Source organism: Felis catus, chromosome C1 (assembly GCF_018350175.1).
Source record: "Felis catus isolate Fca126 chromosome C1, F.catus_Fca126_mat1.0, whole genome shotgun sequence".
NCBI classification, from domain to species: domain Eukaryota; kingdom Metazoa; phylum Chordata; class Mammalia; order Carnivora; family Felidae; genus Felis; species Felis catus.
The window spans coordinates 168,621,337-168,645,949 of record NC_058375.1 but is presented as its reverse complement, the minus strand read 5'-3'; the positions used below and the strand labels follow the sequence as shown (position 1 = coordinate 168,645,949).

Here is a 24,613-nt window from a genome sequence, read left to right as displayed (position 1 = left end):
CAGATCAGGCTCAGCTTTCACTGACAGTAACCAGCCTAGATCACATGCAGCATACTTCCACATTTAGCCAGGGGCTTCTCAACTCTGTAAGATCACTTGGTTCTCTTATGTGCAAGACCAGGAAATAGGGGAGAGACAGAGCTCCTCCAGAAATCCTCCAACAAGGGTGGATGGGAGCTTGAAGGTAAATGCTCTAGAATAGGACTGGTAAATTTGTTCCTCAAGGGGCCAGATGGTAATTATATTAAATTTTATAGGCCATAGTCTCTGTGGCAACTATTTTTTAAAAGAATTTTTAATTTATTTATTTTTTGAGAGGTTGAGAGAGAGAGAGAGAGACTAAGCATCAGAAGGGGAGGGGGCAGAGAGAGAGGGAGACACAGAATCTGAAGCAGGCTCCAGGCTCTGAGCTGTCAGCATCGAGCTCGATATGGAGCTTGAACTCACAAACCGGGAGATCATGACCTGATGTTTAACTGACTCAGCCACCCAGGCGCCCCTATTAAGGGGCAACTATTAAGCTCTGTCCTTTTTGCCCCAACACAGCCATAAGCAATAAATGAACAAATTAGCATGGCTGTGTTCCAATAAAACTTTATTTTAAAAAAACCTACCGGCCAGATTTGGCCCATGGGCCATACATAGTAGGCCTACCCTTGCTCTATACTCCTGCCTTGAGGTGGACCACCATGGGAGGAATTTGACACAGGCCTCTGAGGAAGCTCCACTGGACTTAAGACTGTTGCTGGCAGCAGTGGCCTGGGTCACCTCCCTTTGTACTGGCTTTTTCTCCTTTCCTGTTCACTCTGCTTGCTTCCTCACTCTCACTCCCTATGGTAGCTTCTACATTAAAGCTTCCACGTACACCCAAGTCCAAATCTCACATGATAAATGAAAACACTGAGTTTCCACATTAAATTGTGCTGTGAATGAACCAAGAATACAAATGGAGAAGGTAGCACCTTTTAATTTCTATGGAGTCACAAAAAGAGAAATAAATTTAAAGACTGTGCTGCAGACAATACCTCATACTCCAAAGAGGATACAGTTAAAGTGTAAGGTGAGTAGGAAGGGAGGTTGCATCATGCTCTATTTTTTATTGTCAAAATTACTTAAAGTGTTTCCCATGAATAGTGTAGAACTTGGAGGCTCTCTGAGATTTCACACTGAAAAATAAATGATACAATACGGATCTAACTTTAGGCAATGTGTATAATAGACAAAGTTTATCTTTAGGACTGACATATTCTCTTAAAAAATTTTTTTTAATGTTTATTTTTGAGAGAGAGAGACAGACAGAGCATGAGCAAGGAGGAGCAGAGAGAGAGGGAGACACAGAATCCAAAGCAGGCTCCAGGCTCTGAGGTGTCAGCACAGAGCTCAATGCGGGCCTCGAACCCATGAGCTGTGAGATCATGACCTGAGCTGAAGTCAGACGCTTAAACGACTGAGCCACCCAGGTGTCCCAGGACCTATGTATTCTCAATTAGCTCTTGCTTCTCTGCTCTCCTATACACCATTCTGGCAGCGATCATGCAGCTTTTTGATCATCTAGAGCGCCTCACTCTATCAGAAATTCATTCATTCAACAAATAGTTGCCGTGTGCCAGGCACTGTTCTAGGCACCAGAGGCACAAGAGTGAACCAAAGTCCTACCCTCTAGGAACTATTGTTTAAGTAGCAAGAGAATGACACAAATACACATGTAGTTAGTCCAGGGGTGGTCAGGGCCGTGAAGGAAAATTAAAAGTAGGTAAGGGGGATGGAGCATTAGATGCTGTTTCGCATAGTTGTGCTCAGGAAAGGCTTTTTGAGAAGGTGATCATGGAGCAGACACTTGAATTAAGGTGTGCAGATAACTGCAGGAGGGCCTTTTCCAGGCAGAAAAGCAAATGCAAATACCCTGTGGTGGCAGTAAGTAGGAGGCCAGTGTGGATGGCAGTGCTGAGGGCCATCCAGCAGAGGGTAAGAGGTGGGATCTGAGAAGAAGGCCGGGAAATGTGGGGAACAACAGGAGGGTGGAAGAAGGGGAAGATAATTAACATGGATTTTATTTTGAAGGATCAGATGAGATGAGACATTAACACTGAAAGGAAGGCAGCTGCCATTTACTGACAGACAAGAGAGTGGAAAGAGAAAGCTTGGGGGAAATTCAAATGGTGAGTTTTGTCATGTTAGATTTGAGATCCTTATTTGATATCAAAGAGGAAATGTAGGAGTTGTGAGCTTGGAGTTCCCAGGAGTGGTTGAGATTGGAGATAAAAATAGAGTTGTTCATTTCTAGATTGAATTTAAAGTCATGGAACTAGATGTGACCAACTAGAGTAAAGAAGAGAGGGGTCCCAGGATTGACCTAGGATGCTTTAACACCAGGTTGAACAGAAGATGCAGTAATGTAAATCAGCTGGGGAAGGGAGGAGACACGGGGGGGGGGGGGGGCAGGGGAGAAAGAGGAGAAAAAAAGAGAGAGGGGGAGAAAGAGCTAAAGAGAGTGTGAGAGATGAGCTAGCAGTTACATATGTTCATATTGGGCTCTTTTTTCCTCTTCTTTCTACTTCTATCAAATGTATCCTTATACTTTATTTTTAATTTTTTTTAAATTTTTATTATTTACTTTTGAGGGGGGGGGTGAGGGGCAGAGAGAGGCAGGCACAGAATCTGAAGCAGGTTCCAGGCTCTGAGCTGTCAGCACATAGCCCGACGTGGGGCTCAAACCCACAAACTGTGAGATCATGACCTGAGACGAAGTCAGACACTTAACTGGCTGAGCCACCCGGGTGCCCCTTCTTATACCTTACTGAAGTAAATGATTATCTAGTATTAATAGCATCAACTTCTGACTGAACTGTTGGTATTTTAACAGGAATCTTTAAATGCCTAGGATACCAAAGTTTGGGATCATTGGGAATGCTCTGAAATGTCTACTGAAAGAAATGTTTTCAGGTGTTGTTGATACTGATATGGGGATTCCATATATAACATATGGGTCAAGCAGTCTTTTGACACATGAGCTTGACGTTAACTCTAAAAGAAACATACCTGAAGTAAAATAATCCTATAATCTTAAGAAACGAAGTTTTATTTTTTTTAGTTTTTATTACCAATTTGTTTTTACATTTTATTTTTGAGAGGCAGAGAGAGAGTACAAGTGGGAGAGGAGCAGAGAGAGAGGGAGACACAGAATCCAAAGCAGTCTCCAGGCTCTGAGCTGTGAGCACAGAGCCGACTCGGGGCTCGAGCTCACAAACTATGAGATCATGACCTGAGCTGAAGTCGGATGCTTAACCGACTAAGCCACCCAGGTGCCCCTTTTTAATTTTTATTCTACATTTTTAAATTTATTTATTTTTGAGAGACAGAGACAGAGCATGAGCAAGGGAGGGGCAGAGAAAGAGACACACACACAGAATCTGAAACAGGCTCTAGGCTCTGAGCTGTCAACACAGAGCCCGACATGGGCTGGAACCCACGAATCATGAGATCGTGACCTGAGCCAAAGTTGGATGCTTAACTGACTGAGCTACCCAGGCACCCCAAGAAATGAAGTTTTAAATTTGGTGAGATAAAAGTACCAAAAGCTATTCTTTAAATAGAAAATGCACAAATGAAAACACAGGTAATGACCATTGGCAAAACTATCAGTTTAAACATAGAGATTATTTCTTTTTTTCTTTTTTCTTTTATTTTAGAGAGAGAGAGAGTGCAAGCAGGGGAGAGGGGCAGAGGGGGAGAGAAAGGGAGAGGGGGAGAGAGGGGGAGAGAGAGAGAGAGAGAGAGAGAGAGAGAGAATCCAAAAAAGGCTCCATGCTTAGGATGTAGCCCAACACAGGGCTTAATCCCATGACCCTGGGATCATGATCTGAGCCAAAATCAAGAGTTGGACACTCAACTGCCTGAGCCACCCAGGCTCCCTGAGGCTATTTCTTTTAAGAAAACAACTAAAGGTTAAAAAAAAAAAAAAAAAGCTTACCATTTTGGAATTACCAGGACACTTTAAAGTGTAATAGGAATAATTAGAAAAGATTCTTGGAACTAAAGGAATTTCTGGGAAGATTTTTAGCTCTACTTACAAAAAAACGTATATAGTTTTTGCTTTGCTTAATAAGATGCTCTGCTTTTGAAGAACTTGGTCCCTGCTGCATCTGTAATTATTAAGCACTATGTGGGAAACTTCCTTGTAAATTCTGTCTAGATCATTTCTCATACATGTGATCATGTATCATTTCAGTTTCCCAGTTCTGTTGTATTGGCATATTTGCTAGAAATATTTAATTCCTATAACATTTTATACATTATTTTAAAAACGAATAAGTGAACAGGACAATCATTACTAAGAGGCAGACCGAGTGTGCATTTCACTTTCTATCTAGCTTGTGTTTGAGGATAAATAGATAGAAAGAGGAATACATCTGTCAGGAGAGTATAGGCTATGCTGTAGTAACAAAAAGAAAACCCCAAATTTTAGCGGTCATAACCATAAAAGTTTCTCACTCATGCTACATGCTCACTGCTAGGTAGCTGTGGCCCTCCTCCATATTTTCTTATCTCCAGGTATAGACTGAGGGCCCTACTCTTATCTTGGATGTTGCTGTTCCCGGGGCAGAGAAAAGTGCTGTTCCCGGGGCCAAGCACAGGCTGGCTCTTAAAGCTTCCGCTCAGAAGACACACATGAACTCCTAAGTTTCATGACCATTTCTAAGTGCAACAGGAAAGGATTGTACACTCCTCCCACAGGATCGTACAGTGAGGAATACCGCAGGCAGAGGAATGAGAAGATCTGGCAAGAAGACATATAGTGTGTTACAAAGGATGAAGAGTTGAAGTTGGAAAGGTCTCTGTCTTTCCACGTCTCCAATATACCGACTATATAACACCACATCTTTTCTTTTCTTTTTGTTTATCATCTGTACTCTTCTTTATTTATTCACAGTGCCCAATGGAGTATTTCTCAGCAACCAGAGATCCTAATCAGCCTTTTAAATTCATCTTAGGATCCGTACCACTTGAGAAGAGAGCAAATTCTAGAGCCTGGGCCATTGGCATTCTATCATTGGCTAGTTCTTATCTAATCCTTCTGTGTAACAGCTCTTTACCCCCTTTGCCCCCCCAGTTGAGGACCTTGCTATTTAAATCTGCCCTCATTGAATATTACCTCTGCCTCTATCTCTTGAGACCTTCTCATAGAATTTTTAAAGAAACCATAAGCGTCCTCACAGTGTTAACATAGTGAAAAGAACACACTGTTTGAAACACAACGTTTGAAATGAGAGGAGGTCTGCGCTCACTCACGGCCTGGTGCTGTATCCCTATCTAGCTCTTGCACTTCAGGCAAGTAACTGACAGTCTAAGAACCTCAGTTTTTGTTGTTGTTGTTGTTGTTTTTAATCTCTACAATTGGAATAATCACATCTACCTTAAAGGGCTGCTATGAGGACCAAATAAGAGCACATGTAAGGTGCTTTATAAATCCAGAGGAGGGGGAAGTGTTCATTGATGTTACAGTTGCTGCTGTTCCAGATGAGTTAGAAATACACAATTCTGGCATGTTATTAATTCTGGAATGAGGGAAATAAAAGAGTTTTATGAGGCCCTAACATGGTGCTTTTGTTCAGAATTTCTAGTGACTAAAATATCCTATTTTGGAAAGAGACCAAATGATGGAATAAATGGAAAGAATCTCCTAACCTACCGGCCTAGCATCACTGTTCTATGTACACAAAAGATCCGACTATAAAAAATGCGTTTCTGTTTGTCAGGGTTCCAGTTCCTTTTTGTCACAACTTGTCAAGGTTGCCAAGTGGCTTCGGTGGAAGTAACCTTTGTGTTAGCCACCTTGTCTCTGGTTAGCATTGTTATAACTGATTAGCTCCTGAGGGAGCTACTCCACAGGGTCGGGACCTATGTGTAGACATTTACAGAAACCTCCGTGTCAGGATTTCTTATAAGACTAATCTGCTAGGCCTTGATACAGGTAAAATATCAGGTCCTAAGTAGATCAAGTCTGTACACATTGGAAATTCAGTACATTTCATATACATCTTCGAGTTTGCCACCATATGGAACAATAATTCTGAGGTACTGGCATGAGAGAAATCATAGTAATCAAACTTCACTGAATAACGGTTTACTTTTACAAAGACCTTTCCTGCTTCATTTGGTGCTGCCAGGGCTTTATCCAAAGGAAATCTATATGGATTGGGAAGAGTATTTCTCCAGATTTTTTCGGCTTAAACCAAAAAGGAAAACATCTGGTCAAACTCATTTATCACCCTGTTTGTCTGTAGTATGAAGATTTCCTTGGCCATATTCTTAGCTAATTTGTACTTGCCAGTAACTCAAAGACCATAAAAAAGTAATAAAGTAGGAAAACAGATTTCAAAAAATTCAGTGCAAAGACAGGTATACTTTTAACTTAAGGACTAAAGTGATACATGGCCTATGATGGGTAAGAAAAGTCTTTCTTTTCTTTTTTAAAAACATTTTGTTTGAGTGTTGGAGATGTGTAAAACATGGCATTGAAGTGAAAAGATCTCAAAGAAAAAGAAAACAAGGAGGCTTTAGTAAAAAATCAGCATGATTGTGTAAGGAGCATTCTGATTAACATCTTTTGATTAAAAAGATGTGCAAAAAAGTGAAGAAGAGACTTAAAAAAATAAGGACCAACTCAAGAGTGCACCAATAATATCAGAAACATTGAAGCCCTGGATAAACTGAGGATTTCAAGAAAGTGACTGGAACAGCCCAAGTGACTTTTTCAGCTGTTGTTCAGAGCAGGAGAAAGAATAAGAAGAAAGGGTTAGACTCAATGTCAGAGGTAAATGATTTCATGTTTCTACATTTCAGAAACAATATCCAGACCCTGATTTGCTTTCATATTTGGCCAGGTTTCCAAATAAATGCGGAAAACGAACAAATTATAGAAGCAATCGTGGTATGCTCAAGGTATGTAAGGAAGTAACATGAAACTTTTGGTAGCTACAAATGATTTTGAGTCTCCAAAAGCATGAAGTGTCAAAGAAACTTTTACCAGTTGCCTAAGATCTTCCTAGAAATATTCGAAAAATTCAGAGTCCTGCAAAGGTTCCCGGAGACTTGAAGGATAAGAATTGCGCCATTTCGGAAAAGTAAAAACCTATCCATTGTGAAATGGTAGCATTATTGTGTAAGTGATTAAGATTTAGGAAAGAATCTAAGATTTTACATGGTTTCTTTAGGATAACACATTCCAAAATATTTGCTTCTACTTTATCAGAATTATTAGGTTGGTTAATACAAAATGTTAAGATCGGTATATAAGGATTTTAGAAAAAAAGAATTACTGTCATAATATCCAGATAAGCTGGTAATGTAGGTGGGAAAATAGTCCAGCTTGGTGTATTGACAGCTTATTTAACAATCATAGCTAACACAGTGATGGTTACATTACTTTTAAGTATTTGCTAGCTTTGTTTCTCTTGGATATATTGCACATTAGGTTAAGGATATTGAGGCTGTCTCTTTCTTCCTGATGTTGTCTGAAACCAGATGGCAGTTTCTGTTGGCAGTGATAGAGCCTGTTTTCCTCCTCAGGGTGAATACAGATCCCACTGGAAGACACTACAGTACAGAAGGGAAGAACTAAGGTGTGTTGCAGTACTCCCTGAGCCATTTGGCAGCCGTGTGGCCTTGTAAGTATCCCTACCTGTCAAACAAAGATATAATAACTGCTGTAACTCAGTCTTCTAGGTGGCTGCAAGGTTTAAACAAGATCGTGGTTTTCAAAGGTTTTTACAAAGTATACCTGAGCATGAAAATGCAAGATAAGGGTATCAGCAGTATCTCTGTTTCAGCCTGCAATGAGAACAAACACGGAAGACTAGAGGATTCCTTTCCTGAAGCTGTCCCAATCAATACTTTCGTCATGGAAATAGAAGACATAATTGTTAGATTTTAAAAGGTTAACAATGGTAGCCTTAAGATTCAAAACTTTCTTCTCCACCACCGCCAAAGTATATTTCCAGGCAACAAATATCAGATCAAAACAAGAAGAAATTTAGCAGGAAAAAAAGATCTGCTTCCTAGACTTAGACATGCAAATATGGAAGTACAAATCAGTAGGGAAAAACAGCAGTTCCTGTGAAACACTGTGCAGGTTTCGCTGACCACATGGTTTAAAAGAATATTATGAAGAGTGTAGATCCTTACGTTCTGAGATAATCAGACCACATTGGCCCAGTGCCTGGAATGTAATAGACACATGAAAAAGTTACTTTGCTTAATTCAGCACTCCTTCCCCCTTAATTCAAGAGAGACATCTACAATCAGTAGTGGCCAGTAGATGCTGGCAGGGTCAGGAAACTATGATCTACAGGAAGAACTGAAGGAACTGAGACAGGTTAACCTTAGGAATCACACTAGTGAAAAACCTTAACAGCTGTCTTCAAATATCTAAAGAATTGTCAAGCGACGTTATAGGGATCACTTTCACTCTGTCATTCCAGAGAGCGGCGCAGGAATCAGGGGTGAGAGCAAAAAGAAGGCAGATTGTTGACTCAGAGAAACAACTTTAAAATAACACTTCAATCTGTACAACTAGGAGACGGGCTGCCTGGTGAGAAAAGAAGGTCTCTCTTTCAAGAGTTTAAGCCAAGGCTGGCTGTAATCTATTAGGGAATCCATACAACACGATTCTGCTTCAGGCTGGTCTCTGAGGTTCTTGCTGACTCTCAGGTTCTATGATTTTCTTAGAAATTTGACTTTATTTTCAAGACTATGATATGTCCAAATGTTTATTTTTACTTCTCTTATTACATAGATATCAAAAGACCTTGCAGTAGATGGTCTATTATTTTCCTACCCATAGGCCATTTTGAAGAAGCTAGTCAACCCTTAAAAATTGCTGATTTACCATCTTAGAGGTTTCTTTACCTTGCAGAAGTAATTTATTGCACACAGTTATGATATGTAATATGTCTAGCTTATTAAGCATGAAAAAGCCATGTTTCCGTGCTATTATGGTTAAGTTTCCTACCTTAGAAAGCCTTAGCATTCATAGCTAAGGTTACTATGGTAACCACAACTCAATCCTTTGTGACTATAAATTATTTCTTATTCCTATATGTTAACTTTGATTCTTTATGTCCATATGATATCTAACTATTCAAAGTAACAAACTATAGTCTCTCCATAAAGAAAATAAATGGGTTAAAGATCTTTCCCCCTAATGATATAAAAAGAACTGTTTGAAGTAGATAGCGATGGCAAGAAAGAATAGAAAAATTAGAATTTTGTGTGATAAGGGAGGGCAAAACAGAGGGTCATGGTAGACAGAAGCATGGATGAGAGTGAAAAGTGAAATGACCATAAGTCAGTGAATTATATTGTATGTAAGATGTACAAAGTATGCTACTTCACAGATGATTAGGGATGGAAAAAAATACATGACCTGTATACGACCGCTTCCCCTTTGTACGCCCATAGTAAATATCAGTAATTAATTATGGCAACCTTTTTCTATTGATCTCAAACGAGCCTTCAGAATCCTTCACAACACAATACTGTACACAGTGACAATCAATTGATCTCAATTCTTCTCACTTCTTCCAGAAATGCCTTCATTATGAATGTTGAAAAGGTAATAGTCTCCATAAATTTTGCATCGATCAGATTCTGCAGTTTCCATGGAAGCATCTAGGAGGTTGGTTGGAGGATTTACCAAAAGGAACCTTGATTCTGACAGTAGTGATACCTCAGGAAAAGGTGCCCAAGTTTCACTGAGAAGATTGGGGCTTGGACTCAAATGAGCCCTAACTGTGGCACTTGGGTGAAGAACTTAACTTCTCAGGGTTCTGATTTCTTTATCTGTGAAATGTATAGAGTAATAGTCATTAACAGTGTTGTTCAAAGGAAAGCACTCGCCATGCCATGACGGTGTACTCCAAGCTGGGCTAAGTGGCAAGGGAAAGAAGGTACACTTTTCATGTCAACCGATTCAATACTGATGGTAAATGGGGTCTGGAACAGGGCAGATGGATCATCTTCACTTTCAAATGAATGTGAAGTTTATGCTGTACAACTCAAAAGAACTTGGACTAAGTGTGGCTTGTGACCAAGTTTGGATGATTATGATCTGTTTCATTTCCCTTGCTAGACTGAAATTTCTCTGTGGGTAGAGGTAACACTTAGTTTGACTTCAAGTCTGTACAAGAGCCTTGTATTTGTAAGACTTGGAAAATATTTTAAGCTGAATTAAAAAGTTAAGTGATAAGTCACATGAGGGATCATTTTAACCTAATACCACTTAAAAATTATAGATAAATATAGAAATTACTTCTGTTAGAGAACATCAGGACACAGGCTTAAACTATAGCATGATGAATGTAGCTTAGGTAGAAAACAATGTAACACCACTATAGAAGACTATAGGATACTAAGAGAAGAATGGTTACAACTCCGTTCTACAGATTGACAAATCAACGCTATCTTTAGAATATTACCCTGACTTTTCCAAAATTATTAAATATCAGATTAGGCTGCCCATAGAAATGATAAATGATTAGCTAGATTATTAAAAAATGAAAATAGTTTTCTGATATAATTACCTAGGCCATCCTCAACATCACACTTATTAATATATATTCCTTTTGACTGTAATTAATATATTGCATGTAAATATATCTGCATTTAAAATATTAATTAGTACTAGATCACTAATAATCATAGCAATAGTAATAATAAAAAAGAATAATAATGAAAATATCTAGGAAGCTATACATTGTCAGATTGGGAAAAATAATTATAACAGCTCAACAACTTCTACAATGAAAGTCAAGTGAAATTCATGTGGAGTATGACTCTATGGATGATTTAGAAGAAAATACTTAGGAAGAGAAAACTTAGAAAGGAAAGGAGAAAACATTAACAAGAAAGAAAGCAGTATCTGGCTGAAAAGGCTAACCATTGCAAACGTGAAAAGGGATTTCTGATTTCTCCAAAACAGGTTCTGAGACAAGAAGAACTGTACACATTAAGCCTGAGTCATACAAGACTAAACAGGGATCAGTAAACAATAACTAGAAAACAAATGATCAAGAAGAAGACAATACCATGGACCTTTCAGAAAGGATTTTAATAGTCTGACAGGTCTCATCAAAGAGGCTACTCTAGTTAGGATCAGATCTAATTAAAGATAGCACTATAAAATTTTTACTAGGGGGCATATGACGATTGAGCTTTGTAAGTAACAGTTTTACTTAAAAAGTTTCTTCTGAATCTTCTATGGTGCTGTGCTCTAAATGGGATCTAGAATTATTAACAGCATCATGTTCCCAATTTGGGTCCTCTGGTCAACTGGCCACAAAGACCTGGTATAATAATAAATTAGCAATAAAATGTACCAAACCTGTTGCTTGTGAGAACGGATTTAAGCAATTGCTTTGTTTTCGTTAAAAATCCTGGAGGTCTGAGTGTTCTTTTGTACATTACTGTTTACAAAGAAATAGGACTATGTGATATCTTGCAAACAGTGGACATTTTTAAAGTGGTAACTTTCTCTTATTATTTCTGTTCATAGTAATAAGAGAAAGTTACTACATGTGATAAGTTGTTACATGTAGCAACTTCAGGAATGTGATTAAAGAAAAGAAAGAAAGAAAAAGAAACTCCCACTGCAAATTCTGCCTCCAGTGGACATAGCCTCTAGTTCATAAGCTCCTGAGGGCCAGGCCCAGGTCCTTCTTGGTCACTGCAGTAAACACTGTGAAGAGCACAGTATCTGGCACATGGTAGTAATAATAAATATCTGTTAAACAAATGTTGCCATTTTGGTGTATGCCCTCCCAGAAATTTTTTATGTGTAAATATCCTTTTAAAAATGAGATGGCACTGTGTACATTCTGAATCCTGGAGAGTAACTGAATTTTGAGCATCAACCTTGGATTGAGAATACATTCTCTTCACTCACATTGTAAGATTTTGCAGATTCATAAAGTAGGAAAAGTGGAAGGGAACTCGAGTCATTTAGTCCAAAGCTTTCATTTTATATACAGGCGAAACCTTGGTCTTAGGGTGGTAAACAGATACAAGGGAGTTGTAAAACCCAGGCCTTTCAATTACGGCCAGAATTTTTTCTGCCATATGACTCCTTACACAGTATCTTAATTCAAACTTTTTGAAATTGAAGTTGAAAATTCATGCTTCTTTATGAGTTTTGGTCACTTATACTTGGGTTTTACTTTGAATACTTCTCACTCTGATATAAACATTAAAGTGTTTGGCTAAATTCCCTGGGAAGATAATTTATTGCTAATTACCAAGCCTAGGTAATTTCAAATATTTATTTATTTCTTATGTTATTCAGCAAGTTACATTTAATATGTAAATTTTATATTTTTATTCTACTTCAAGATACATACGTATTTATTCTAACTTGATTGATACATCTTTTGAAAATGCCTATGGCTTTTCTATCAGCAGAAAAAGCAGGGAACCTCCACAATTGAAGTAAGTTGCTATCCTTAAGAGGAAGTATCTGCCTTCCCCCAACACCAGTCAGTGATTAGAAAGATTTATTTTCCTCCCAAATATTTCCATTCTTCATGTACACTGCTTCTTGTACTATTCATCTTATTTGACATAACATGATTTCAATTAGGGTTTTAATGGTCAAGATCCATGTATGAAGATTTTGGAGGTGAGTACTTACAAGAATGCCCAGCATCTGTCAAAATACTAATGCCTCAGGCTATTTGAGCAGTAGAGTCAAAAAAGGAAGCATCAAATTAGAATCATTAGCATGGTATATTTTGAATGTCACCGTGCAATATTATTCAATATAATCAGAATAAACCAAGTAATATTAACAAGGCAACAGTTCCACACCTATCTCCCATCTACCGCCCCCATGCCAATTAAAAGTGATTTTCCAAGCTGAGAATTTACAACCAGTCGTTCTTGAAAGTGTACATGGTAAATCTCTAAGCCATGTTAGTCCCTTCCTCCCCCTGCTTCATTCAGTCTCTCTAGACTTTCTGAACATGAAAAAATAAATTTTAGTAGCCAGCCCCCTTCCATACGATCCTGTTAAGTACAGGCTTCTCCTCTCTCTCCTTTACCATATTAACTCAAGATTGCCATTTTGAGGAAGACTCTGGCCCTTTCTAACAAAATGAAGAAAACGGCAAAGGTGTAAAACAAATCCTGACTCTCAGAGAACAGAGAAAAGGAAGAAGACAAGGAGAGGGAGTGGAAAGCAGGAAAAAAAGAATAAATGATACAGATACTATGACTTCCGGTTGGTGTTCATTTGGTAGCGCTATTTTTCCTCCGTACGTTTCCTTAATTTTTTTTTTTTTTACTTACAAGGAGAGGTTGAACAAGAGGAGTAAGCAATTCTGTCTCCTTTCTCGGTCCTCCCATCCTGGGTCTGCGATCATCTGCTCCTCTCCAGCCGGGAAGTATTTGCAGTGGGGCTCCAGCTTAGCTTTCCCTCTAATTGCTATCCATCTGTTTCCATTAAGCCTCTAAGCCATTTGTCTCATTTAAATATCTCGTTCCTTTTTCTAAACACTTCAAACCAAATTCTGACCTCAAATATTTACATAGCATTTCCACAGATTTCTGGATTTGAGGACAGTGTCATTTGTTGTTTTTTAAAGAATGTTACTCAGCACTGTTCACACTGTGAAGTGCGAAATACGTGGTCATTATTACTTGGATAGTATGGTAGTAAAAAAAAAGTTGAATGGAGTGTTAAGTTCATCCTCTTATAAGATATTCTGTAATTTAATTTCACGACAATAATATTTCCTCTGATCCAACTTTAAGATAATTCTCTCTCTCTCTTTAACATTTGAGGCTTTTTTTTTTTTTAATTAAGGTATGACTGACACACAATGTTACATTAATCACAGGTGTACAACATAGTGATTCCAACAACTCTGTATGTTATGCAATGCTCACCACAAACGTAGCCAGCACCTGTCACCATACAATGCTATTACAACACCCTTGGCCATATCTCCTATGCTGTACCTTTATATCCCTGTGACTTATTCATTCTATAACCGGAAGCTGTATCTCCCACTCCCCTTCACCCATTTTGCCCAATCACCCACTCCCTCCCCTCTGGCAACCATCAGTTTGTTCTCTGTATTTCTTTTGAGATATAAGATCTTTATGATTAAATAAAACCAATCAGCAGTTGGAGTTATCGTAATAGCACTAGAGTATTCTTGCATCAACCTGAAACAATATTTTAACAACATCCCTAGTCTTTAAATTCTGTCTTAATTAAACATACGAAATGAAAATCTCAAAAAAAGTCCTGAGTAAACATATTCCACTCCACATTTACTATGATGTAAGCAGTATTTTTCCCAGAGGTAACTTACTGGGTGTAAAACACTACCTCCAAAAGACAATGATAACAACAATATGCACACACACACTACTCGTGTGTTTAATTGGTGGCTGCGTCTGCAGTGTGAGAACAGTTTTAGGAGTCGACAAAGCATCTCATAGATGTTGCTTCCCCACTTGTTAGCCGGCATCCATCGCCAGTGATCTTAGGTGGCTGTTTAACCTGTGAAAAGACAAAAAGGAAAAAAAAATTAAATACTGTTTTCATCATATCATTTTCTTGGCTCCTGTAAGTTTATTTTTAAGGCTTTTTCCATGATTACTCATTGCTATCCAAGGTCATCTTTCTATTCCTCTATGCATCTCTTCTCTTCCCTCTTGATTACAGTCCCTTATATGCATTTTTTACATCCTCTCCTTTGTACCTTGCTCATGGAGTTTCTTTCTCATTAAGTACCTGTCAGTCACCTTTCCAACAGACCAACAGTTCAAGACCCAGCTCAAATTTAATTCCAGCCAATGATTCACCTTGCTCTCACCAACTCACTCTCCTCCTTGAACGTGTTTTCGGTCTTTGCTATGAACGGAAGCAGGTGTTAAGTGATCACTTACCTTTTTCGCTTTTTCTATTCCCAGCATCTCATCATATTGTACTTGTTTTATGTGTGCTTTTCCTCTAGTCAATATTTCATTCAGGTTTTAGGATTTGCAAGCAAAAGGAAAATTCTCTTGTTAGTAGCCTCACATCCTAATAGTCTCATATACGGGAAGTTGTCAGTAATGCTTCTGGGGTTTATCTACAGAGATACTTCTTTTATGAGAAGAGTTCCCTTTATCAGGATTTTGCATTAATATGTACCCTAGAACTTAATTATGATAATGTCTTCAGGATCCACTTAAGAGAATGCCTTATAATCGAGAATGTTCTACATGTGGGATTCCTGTATTTCATGAAGTAAAAATTCCAGGAGAGGACCCAAGATGATTCTTCTATGTAAAATTTATTCTAAATTCAACAGTATTATAGCATGGCTACAAAATCCACTGGCCATATTTAAATTTGGCTTGAGAATTTCTACCGTGTTTCTACTCTGGTAAAAGTTGGCAAAGAGGGGAAACTTGCCAGAGATTTGGTACCTCAAAGAGTTAGTGCCAAACAGCTGGTTCAAGGTAAATTCTTGTCTGATTTCCTCCTTCTGGACCTTTATTTCTACCCCACAGCCTTCTCCACCTCATTTTCATGATCTCTTTCTTGGGCTCTTTCCTTTTCTGGTGGTTTATGGGTCCCTCTTCCAGTTTGGGAGCTACCTCTCCCCATCTGTTTTTATTCATTATTTCAGGAATTTTTTCCATTTGGGAGCTATACATTTCTACATTTTAAGGTATACTTTGGTGTTTCTATCTCTAGATAATCTTGAAACTATTTCTTTTGTGTATTTTGCTAATTTCTTCTGTCAGTGCCCAAATGTGCCTTTCCTTCCTGTCTTGTTCTGCAAAGGCTGGTTCACGACTTACAAACACCTACACAAGATAAAAGCCAATTGATAGCTGGCTTGTACATAGAAAACTGGTAGGGAACCATCTCTCATCTCCATGTTGCCTTACTTTACTTACCTGAACTTTAACTCCCTTTAGCTTCCATTTTTTTCCTTCAAATTCCTTCCATTCTCTCTCAGCCAAAAGTGAGGACAATTTTTTTTTACCTTCACTCCTTAAATTTTGAGTCAAGTCCATTATATGCCCCAGTGATTTTTCTTGGACATTATTGACTTCTGATTTAATTGGCTTGACATGAATTAATCTTGGGATTTACCTGTAGCCTCCTTTGTAATTCTTTGTTTGGCTAGTGCTCAAGTCTTGATTTTCTTGGCAGTAAGTTCTGAAAGGAAATGCCTAGTTTTCAATGTAATACATGAAGATCTCCTAGAGTCTATTCACAAAATTAGACAAGTAGATTATGTAAATTGAGCTGAGGTCTTCTTCCCTCCACTATCCAATCAGTTCTCCGGGTTCTGATAACAGAAATAGATCAAGACATGGGAACCGTGCAGAGTATTTATCACTATGTATAGATATTTTAGTATGTGTTTATGAATATCCTTCCCTGCTTTTTTAGGTAATTTGGCTTTTTACCTTGAGCATCCAGTTAAAAGAAATGTGGGCCTTTTCTATTTCATTGCATCTCTTTCAGTGCTACTGTACAATTTAATTTGTATTCATTGGCTTTTCTTCTTTTATTCTTGGCACCAAATTTGATATGAAATACCCAATACCAATATACGAAATGAATTGTTTCTTTTTCATTACCCAAAACTTTCATTTTCTTTTCTTTTCAAAATCCAACTCCCCATTAATAATTTCCCTTTTTCTTTTTTATGTTTTATAAGTCCTATCCTCGTAATCTCCACCACATATTAAAACAATATTGAAGAAATTAGGTAGCATATAAGGCTTAAAGAGTATTTCTGCCTTTATTCTAGTTTATTTAAAAATAAATGGTAGTTGGGCACTTGGCTATTTTAGTCATTCTTCCCTCTGAACTTCAAAATTGTGGATTAAGATGGAGTCATTTTGCCACTATCTATTTGGCTAGGTTCCAAATCTTGATCCATCTTTGCTCATTAGAGAACTGGGCTTCTGTTCTACATATTTTTTGGTTCCTGTAGAAGTAGTTTTCCTGAACTTTGATGCTACAGCATCAGCCAGTTTGGGGAGATGTTGTGAGGAAAGGCCTCTGACACTACTCGTATGGACGTATAGCTGTGTTGTTGATGATGCCATTTACTATATCAAAGAGGGTCCACTTTCGGATGATGCATGGGAGAGACGTCTTGGCACCAGATGTCAGCACCAGGAAGAACCACATCTCCTGGCATTTGGATCCCATGTATATTAACCATTCCTATTTTTCCCATCAGCTAAATTTAGTCCTTCTCTGGCAAGTACATTGAGCCATATGCATTCTAACCTCACTTTGAACTTTGACTTATTTTTCCTACACTCATTTTTTATTGATCTCAGTTTCTGTGACTATTTCATGTTATGGTGTAGCCATTTATAATAGGGCATTGTAATTCTGTTTGGGAAGGGGGTATAAACAGACAACCCAATAAAATCACATCACCTATTACTTGTATATATAAGGACAGCTCTACAGGTATACTTTGAAGTATATATCTCAACTTGAGAAAAAATACAGATGCAGTATAGAAAATGATGGATATTGAGGAATCACCAAGTTTATGTTTGTACTTTAAATGTTGATTTTTAACAGTAATTTTCTCAAAGACAAGGAATTAGTATGTTTGAAAATAGAAATTAGTTACATAGTTAAAATGTAAAATAAGGCAAGCCCCCAAAATTTGTATATTAAAAATATTTTTGTTAATTAAAAAGTTATAATTTATGGGTAATACTAAAATTATCTCCATAAAATGTTATTTATGATTTTCAATATTTAGGACATAGCTAGTTCTTAGACTATTATTGTTCAATTGTTCTTATAAATCATTCATTAAGGCTTATTTGCAATTATTATTTAGAATTCTTGTACAATTTTGTCTTTGTGAAGTTTAAAAAATATTTACATAAGACATTTATTCTCACACTATTCAGTAGCATGTTCGTACTTTCCAATTAGTACAACATGCTACAGACATTTTGAAATTCCTCCAGATATCCTTGTGGCCCTCTGCATTTCCTCAGGGTATGGAATAGGAACAGCTAGACTACATTGTTCGAGATCTTTTGCTCCTAAATCTAAAGCTTAAGAATTTAGCAGCACCCCAGCCCTTTAATGGAGAAGCTAGAAATGGAAATAAAATATATCTTTTAGGGGGGCCTGGGTGGCTCAATCGGTTAACTGATCGACTCTGGCTCAGGTCATGATCTTGCAGTTTGTGGGCTGGAGCCCCGCGTTGGGCTCTGTGCTGACAGCTCGGAGCCTGGAGCCTGCTTCGGATTCTGCGTCTCCAGCTCTATGCCCTTCTCCACTCACGCGCGCGCTCTCTCTCAAAAAAATCAACATTAAACAATTAAAATATATATATATATATATCTTTTAGGTTTCTAAAAGGAAAACTGCAAATGGCATACAGTATCTGCATGCCACATGGTTCTGTGTGTGGAGGGAGCGGGCCACTTTCATGAGTTAGAGTTAATAGGATTCATCAATGTCAGTAAATACGCCCAAGACATTTGCAGTTTGAAAACTATCACCCTTCAATTAATGATTCATTCACCACACACTAGTTTTGATCATGAGAAACTTGCTCTATTTATGTAAACTATAGCTTTTAAAAAATGTTAGTTTCACAGACCCATAAGTGGGCAGCTAACAAGAGTTGAGTTTTTAAAATGGTAATGACAATGGCAACATGTTTAGCACTGTATAAGTTAAAGTGCTTTCTTATATTATTTCTTTCATTCCTCAGAATGTTATTTCAAATTTATAGCTAAGGCAACTAACAAAGAACTCACCCAGGGTCAAACAGACAGTAAGTAGAGTAGGAGGGACAGGAACAGCAGCCCTCTACTTCAGTCCCTACAGTGTTTCCAGGACTCTGCTCCACATCTCAGTTATGTGTCATCTGTAATATGCACTTTTGCTCAGGAGCATCACGAACTGCTGTTAAGTAAAGTTGAATAGAATAGTAATATGGAGGGGCACCTGGGTGGCTCAGTTGATGGAGTGTCTGACTTTGGCTCAGGTCATGATCTCACCGTTTGTGAGTTTGAGCCCCACATCGGGCTCTGTGCTGACAGCTCAGAGCCTGGAGCCTGCTTCAGATTCTGTGTCTTCCTCTCTCTGCCCCTCCCCGTTTGTGCTCTCTCTCTCTCTCTCTCTGTAAGAATAAATAAACATTAAAAAATTTTTTAAAAAAAGAATAGTAATATGGAATCTTGAGAACTTTCCATAATTATAGTAATTAATATAAAGCTTACTATTTTTTAATTTGTAAACTTGTGTCAAATCCTTTTATAGAACACATTTGTCATTCTATTATCCTGGGCAATATGATAGGACCCCTGCTGCTATTTACCTTGGTTTACACAATATAGAATTGCCCCTTCTAGAAGAGGTTTATCACAGATTAGGTCCTGGAATTTAGAATACTTTTTTCTTGCACCTCATTCATGGCCATGAAAGAGTAAAACGATTATTTGAGAAAATCACGCACATTCAAAAGATAAAATATTGATTTCTTGTTTTAACATAGCATGTGGAAAATCACCTATGTTCTTTTTTTAACTCCATTATGATTTAGGTAGTCCAGAGGCTCAGTAACTAGCCTTGAGACATAAACTCATTATCAGAATAATATAAATCTTTGGGTTTACTTTTCTCTTACAGGGCTCAAAATAGTGTCACATTTCAGACACTGAAATAATGCTACATTCTTGGTGTAATATGGTGTTCCTCAGGCCAGACCGCACTTTAGACTCATCTAGGATAATTCGGATCATCCTAACTCAAAAGAGAATCTCTGGAGAAAGGACTGGGCATGGGGCATTTAAAAAACTTTCCACTTAGTTCTAATCTGCAGTCAAGGGTTAAAAAACATTAGTATACTTAGGATTCATACTGGAAAGGAATGATCGTTTTCTCTGCCACAAAAATCTGGACACAGCCTTTCTTCTCAGCTGGTAGACAACCTTCCTCTGCGTTGTACTTTGCTGTCCACTGCCCTCAGCCATCCACAGCTCCTCTGACTAGAAGCCTCTGTTGCTCCCCAGAGATGCCCTCAACATGAAATTAAAATGAAACAAACTTTATTTTGAAATAATTATAGACTCACAAGAAGTTACAAAGGTAGTACACAGAGGACCCGTGGACCCTTCACTCAGTTTCCCCCCAGTGGGTCCATCTTACACAATTATAATACAGTATCAATGACAGGAATTAGATGTTGACACGATGTATGTGTATAATTCTGTGTTCTCCCATGTGTAGGCTCCTGTAACCATCAGTGCAATCAAGATGGGGAATTATTCCACCACCACGAAGATCTCCCTCCTGCTACTCCTTTAATAGCCACACCCCATTCTCTCCCCCCATGCCTGGTAACCAATAATCTGTTTCCCATCTCTATAATTTTGTCATTTCAAGAATGTTATATAAATCGACTCACAGCATATATGTCCTTTGGAAAATTGTTTTTTTTTTTTTTCACTTAGCATAATGTCCTTGAGATCCATCCAAGTTGTGTATATCAATAGTTCATTTGTTTTTATTACTGAGCAGTATTACATTTTGGTTGTTTCCAGTTTTGGGCTATTACAATAAAGCTGTTACAATAATGTTTCATTTCTCTGAGATAAATGCCCAGGAGTGCAATTGCTGGATTGTGTGCTAAGTATATGTTTAATTGTTTTGAGAAACTGTCAAACTGTTTTTTCCAGATTGGCTGTGCCATTTATATTCCTACCAGCAATGTATAACGGATCAAGCATCTTTATAGTCTTGCTAGCATTGAGGATTGTCACTATTTTTATATTTTATCATGCTGAGAGGTTTATAGTGATATCTCATCATGGCTTTAATTTGCATTTTCCTAATAGCTAGTGATGCTGAACATTTTTTCACATGTTGACTTGCCATCCATATATTCTTTTCAGTGAAATGTCTATGTTTTTTGCCCATTTTCTAATTAGATTATTTGTTTTTACAGTTCAGTTTTACAACTTCTGGATGAGTGCTTTGTCAGATATGTTTACAAATATTTTCTCTTACTCTGTAGCTTGTCTTTTCATCCTCTTAACGGGATCTTATGCGACACAAAAATTTTTAATTTTGATGAGATCGATTTACTGTTTTTCACTTTTATGCGTTACATTTTTGGTGTCACGTCTGCGAAATATTCACTAAGTCTCAGGTCCCCCAAATTTTCTATGTCATCTTCTAACCATCTTATACGATTTATACTTTATATTTAAATCTGTGATTTGGATTAACTTTTGTAAAAGTTTTGAGGTTTAGATAGAGCTTTATATTGTCTTGCCTATGCGTATTCAATTGCTCTCGCATCATTTGTTGGATAGCCTAGTCTTTCTCCATTGAACTGCTTTTGCACTTTCGTCAAAAATCACTTCCCCATGAGGCATCTGTTGATACCACACTGGTTGGGATGGGGAGGGACAGACATCTCCTTATGGCTTTCCACATCACCTCCACCAGCACTGCTGGGCCGTCTCGGTACCACTGAGCAGTGGCGAAAGTCCTGACTCACCAGTAAGCCCTCTCTGACACCCCCCCAGTGGGAAGTAAGAGGGGTGCTTATTACCCCCGGGTGGGGGTGGGAGTCCAAGCTTCCCCCTCCCCGAACCACAGTCTCACATGGTTCCATGGAATGAGTCCTCTTTACCACCTGGTAGAGATGAAAAAGTCTCAGTTTCCCACTCTGGCCTCTCAGACACCACCCTGGAGGTGGGGAGAGAGAGTAGCACTCCCTACAGCTGGACAAGGGTGAAAGCATTGGCTCCTACTGGACCTTTGCCTGCGAGGGTGGGGCTGTAGTAGTTTCTGTACATTTTTTTAAAAGTTTATTTACTTTGAGAGAGACAGACAGAGCACATGAGCGGGGGAGGGGCAGAGAGGGAGAGAGAGAATCCCAAGCAGGCTCCACACTGTCAGCACAGAGTCCAGTATGGGGTTTGAACCCACAAACCATGAGATCATGACCTGAGCTGAAGTCAAGAGCCAGATGCTTAACCGACTGAGCCACCCAGGTGTCCCTTCCACACATTTGACTGGATAGAATGGCTATTGTCTAAATGTTGTCTGTCAAGCTAGGCTGTTCCTTTCCTGGTTCATTCACAGGGGAGAACAGGTTTTTCTTGAGGCTTTATTTCTTGGTTCTGTGTCATTAGTGTTTTGGGGGTTTGGGCTTCTTCAGTACCCAGTCTGGGATGTATGAAGTGAGAAGAAAGTCCAGGGAAGTCACAGTATAGTTCTTTGGGTTCTAAGTTCCCTAGTCTGCTTCGCATCTTGGTTCTACCTTGCAAAATCTCCATACGTATAATATCCAGGACTTTTAGCTGTGCCTAGTGGGAGGAGTGGGGAAAAGCACCCCTACTCAACCTCCCAGAAGCAGAAGTCAGCATGAATTTTGGATATGACACCTGGCTTATAATTTACATGAGCCTAACCTCCAAATTTGATAAAAATCAATCTGCAGCTTTTGGAGACTATGGTAATAAGCAGAAAATGAATTTTATTTACATATGTAATCATGACAATAGCTAATAGTTTTTTTGGCACTTAACTATATTCCACGTCATTTAAAACTCACAACAATACTATATCATACAGAATATTATTTCACTAAGAAATAAACTTAGGTTAAATAATATTCCTTTTGTTACCTTGGTCTTCCTGATTCCAGAACTTGCGCTTTTTAACCATAATGCAATATTGTTTTAACAATGCTCCCAAAGTTTCTTAGAATAATAGAGTGAAAAAAAAATTGTGGTAGGAGCCAAGGGACACTATTTTCACACAAATTACACAAAATTCATTTTCTGAATCTGGTCAAAAACTTTCAGCTTTCTGACTCTCAATTTTCTCGGTTGTAAAATGATGGGTCAATCTTGATTGTTAAAATCTTTTCTTGAGCAATAGCTTTATGAATATCTAAAAATACAGAGAGAAATACAATTTGAAATTTCAAGGTAGGAGGGGCATTCTAAAGTCTGTGGAGTCCTGTGTACCCTAGTGTGGCTGGGGGTGGCCTTGACAAGTGACAAAGAATTAAGTAGACTGGTTCAGAACTTTCATCTTCCAGCTTCAATACTTGTCACCAGATGCACACTTGCAAATACCTGCTTGTGAGTACACAGGTTATGTGAACCATGGAAAGATCTCATGCGCACTGAGAGAGTCAAGGCTGAGACGACAGGATGAGAAAACCATTGTCATTTGGTTTTAATGTAGAGGGTACATGGGGATGCGTGTGCTGGAAATCTGCTACACCCCAAGTACTGAGGGAGATTAATATACATTTGGATGCTTCATTAAATGGAGAACTTCAGTGGTTAACGCCCTGATTAAAGCTCACCTAGGTAACATCTCTTATGTCTATGCCATGGTTTTCTGCCAATCATTTTCATTTTCTCTGCTTTGCATCTCAGCCTATTTGTAATATTTTATGTTCCAAACTTGCTCAAATTTTCTGAAAGGAGGAACATATTGCCATGCGAAAAGATAATGGATCTGTACATCTGCTGAGTGCTCTTGTTCTCACAGAGAAACTTCATATGTACAAGAAAAAATAATTCAGCATAAGTTCTATTTTTTTTCTGTAGCTCCCCTCAGCTGTTATCTTTCTTTAAAACTATATTACATAAATGTCTAGCAATGAACAAAGTGATTTTTAACAGATGTTTAATGTAACTTCATAAACCTTTGTAAAACATCTCAAAGTTTCCTGGATGGGTGGTAGGTGCTGGGGGGTGTGGGGGGGGGCTACTAATGTGATAGCATAAATGGGCTTTTCTAGAAAGAAAGCTATATGTATACTATCTGTGTATGTATAATACAATTTTTCTAAATTTTTTTTTTATGACACCATGCATGCCATTGTTTCACAAACTGTTTTTATTCTAATATTAATTGTACTGGATAGGTGGATTAAATAGATTTAGTAAGTTTCTTTGCTACAAGAATTTTGTATAATGAACTTTGGATAATGCTGCTACAAATAAATAATTCAATTCGAAGTACAAATTACTGTGGAGTTATTCAATAAGATTCATAGGTAAAATGAAATTATCCAGGACCTGATGGAATTTCAGGTTGTTCTAGATTTATATACACTCCATTTATACACATCCTTTATATACAAGAAAGGAAAAGCTCGTGGTTATGTGAGTCCTCATTCTTTTCCCTTTTATTCTTCTCTTCTCCTCTGCTAACTGGTCCCAGTGCTGACATCACAAGACTGTGGTCCAACTCTAGGAAAGCAATTGTCAGAGGAATTAATCAAGAAAGAAAGAAAGCAATTTGTACAAAAATATTTATAACAGCACTATTTTAAGCAGTGCAAAGATAGGGAATGATTTAAGGCCATAAGTTTGGAGACAGGTAAGAAATCCACCATGGAATATCACAAGGGCATTACAAAAGACAAATATGTAGACAGACTTGCTATAAGGTATTGTATGTTAATATCAATCAAAAAATCTAAATCCAAAATCACATATGCACGCTAATTATAACTGTGATAATTCTGATCTAAATCGAGAGTGCTCGAAGAGATATGTTACAAATAGACTTGTA

At 38.1% G+C, this 24,613-nt stretch overlaps 1 long non-coding RNA gene across 1 annotated transcript; it reads right to left on the bottom strand.

Annotated features, from left to right (window-relative positions):
* Window positions 1-14,130: 14,130 nt before the first annotated feature.
* Window positions 14,131-19,062, bottom strand: LOC111561883. The gene is made up of 3 exons (XR_006583373.1): window positions 18,817-19,062; window positions 16,151-16,216; window positions 14,131-14,560 (listed from the first exon to the last, which is right to left on the bottom strand). It is a non-coding gene; the product is annotated as an uncharacterized LOC111561883 (long non-coding RNA).
* Window positions 19,063-24,613: the final 5,551 nt, after the last annotated feature.